A 2,896-nucleotide genomic window follows, 5' to 3' on the forward strand; every position below is an offset into this window, starting at 1 on the left:
GGAAAGGAAACAAGCCAGTGTTCAGATCACTTTATTATGCCCTCACACTTCTGTGATGGGTTTCAGAGTATTATAGAGCACAGAGTCAAAAAAAATAAAAAGCTCAAGAAGCACTGTAAGTATCTGCAAGGATATTTAGATTCAGTTACATTAGCATTCTCAGTACTGCCTGAGGCTCCCATTGATAACAGTAGGAGTTGCCCACACAGAGGGAGTGAATGAAATGGGTCTTTGTTAGAACACTGTGTGGTTCCAACCATGTGCTTGTTGACAGCCAAGAGAGAGGTTTTCAAATGTGATTTTTAAAACGTTGCATATTTTTTCAAAATAAATTCAGTGTCTCAGGTGATATTTTCTTTTTTAAAAGAGTTAATAGATATAAGGCATATTTAAATGTGCTAACAAGTTGGGGTGGGGAGCGGCTGTCCCATCAGATCTGGACTTCCATCAGTTTGGCTTTTGAATTATTTCCTCTGCAGAAAAACTCAAAATAAAGGAAGCTACTTAGAAAGAAATTATGCAAAGTTTACAAAATGGGAAGTTCAGAAGTAACCTTGCCCCCAGGTTTCTTATCTGAAATCTCTGCTGTGCCTAGAGCCCAGGCCTTTGGAGTGCCGAGTATAGGATTGGATCCAGGGGGATGATTCTCTTTTTTTAAACTGAAACCAGACAATTTGACAGGGAGAGTTGGGTTTTCCCTTTCTTGGGGAAATGAGTCTTCTCAACCCTGAGTATCCCTCTTTTTGGGGGACCTGTCAGCATTGCTCCTCCAGTCAAAGATGTTTGTCAGTTAATATGAGGTAACACTTGCAGAACTCCGGCACCACAGTACTCTTAGCCCTTGTTCACCTGAAGTGATTTGTAGGCTGCTGGGTGGATCCACTTAATGTTTTTTCAGAGAGAGAAAGTGTGTGTGTGTGTGTGTGTGTGTGAGAATAATTTATAAGATTTGGGATTTACATCATTTGTTCACCAGCATTTTAGTAAAAATGCAAGTCACTTTATAAATAAAACATTAGCTGAAGAAGTTGCCTGAAATGTAGCTGTCGTTTAAACATCTGAAAAAGAATGTTGTGCACTCTGTAACTCTTTGACTTCTGAGGGTTCGTAGCCTGCTGGGTTTTTTAACTTAATGGTCAACTCATTTAGATAATTTGCCAATCCTGGTACATATTAATTTGTAAACCCTACAAGAGAGGAAATATTCTAGTAGTAATTACTGGGCATGCCAGCAATCCCAGTAACTCATTGTTCCTTCAAACTGTCAGTTCCAACGTGTTAAATTCACTGGCAAGTTAGGGCATCTTCCCTAAATTTCCTGTATTCTCCTGTGTTGTGCAAGTTAGATTAGCAAGAAAAACCCCATTCCCTCCCTGCCACAAAAAGGGATGGAGAGCTAAGGTGGGTGAGGGACATATCAAATCAAATAAACTGTCAAGTTTCATTCCATTCAACTATTTGAAAATAACTACTGAACTAATGGTAACTAAGAAATTCCAAAGAGAAAGCAATAGAGGAAGAGAGAACACTGTGTTCCAAAAAGGGAAACACTATCTTAATCTTACAGGGCTGGTCTACAAAAGTAGTTTTCAGCTATTTCTGAGTGACAAACATTGGGTCTGGATGGGAGGGATCTTCAAACAGTTATTTGTCTTGGTAAAATGATCGTTATTTTGGCTGGAGTTTTGGTAACAATTAATTTAGTTGCAATAATACACTGTTCCATCTAGATGGCTCATAGTACCCAGACAAATCTGGATGTAGTGTAATGTAAATGTGTAATGACAGATTTAACTAATTAACTATGTCTCTTTAAAACCCCATTATTAAGACATAGTAGTTACAACACAAACTTTTACAAGTCAAGAAATTAGAACATTGTAATTCAAAAAAACATAAAAATGAATCTGGAAATACAGTTGATTTCATCACCAGCCTTAACTCTTCCTCTTGCTTATTCACTATGGACTGGTGGACGATCCTTTACTTTGTAGTTGCAACTGGAGAAATCTTGTGTTGATATGAACTACATCAGTATATTCTGCTGTTGTACAATGTTATAACTGGCTTTCATCTTTGTAGCCAGTATTGGTTACAGAGGGAACTCATCATTGGAGAGTATATTAGAGGTTTGTGGCCTATACGTTGTGAGAAGATATAGAAATGTTGATATTGTGCCTGCATAGGAAAGTGTGAGATCTCTGACCTATGCTGGAAGCGTGAATCGCCTAGTGTGGGGAAGCCAGTCCATAGTGCAATGATCGGCAGGGACAGAGGGCAATATGTCAAATAATGTCTGCTGTGGCATGTACCTGGAAGGCAAGGAAGGGGCAGATCCTGTAGCCTCTAGTGGATGGGTTTACAGTTTATATACTGGCTTGCTGTGTTATCTCTAGGATAGTGGAAATGGTCTTTAGCCTGTAGTTGAAAGACGGATGGGGGATATTGCTATTGATTAAGAAGGCAGAGGTAAAGTTGGTGTTTGGAAACTTAACTGAGTATCTCTATATTTTCCCATGTGTGTGTTTTAACTACAACATTCTAATTTCCTGAGTTTCAAATACTTGTGTTTTAACCAGAACTCAAAAGTCCCTCACTTTCAGACTTTTAAGAATAACAATGGTATTCTAATAATACTATTTTAAATGTAAAGATGTGTTTATAGCCATACTAACTGGGCTTTTTGTCTGGAATCTTCCTTTCCCATTGTCCAAAAGAACATGCTGTCCATCTGTTTTTAATCAAAAAAAAAAAAAAAAAAAAAAAAAAAAAACCAAGGGGGAAAAACAAACACAGGGGTTGGTGAGCCTACGAATCGAATGATTAATAATTTAATGGAACTAAGTTCCACGCCCCGTTGTTTATGCACCATCATTGACTGTGGCAGAATGAACTT

This window comes from Chelonoidis abingdonii, chromosome 1 (genome assembly GCF_003597395.2).
Source record: "Chelonoidis abingdonii isolate Lonesome George chromosome 1, CheloAbing_2.0, whole genome shotgun sequence".
NCBI classification, from domain to species: Eukaryota; Metazoa; Chordata; order Testudines; family Testudinidae; genus Chelonoidis; species Chelonoidis abingdonii.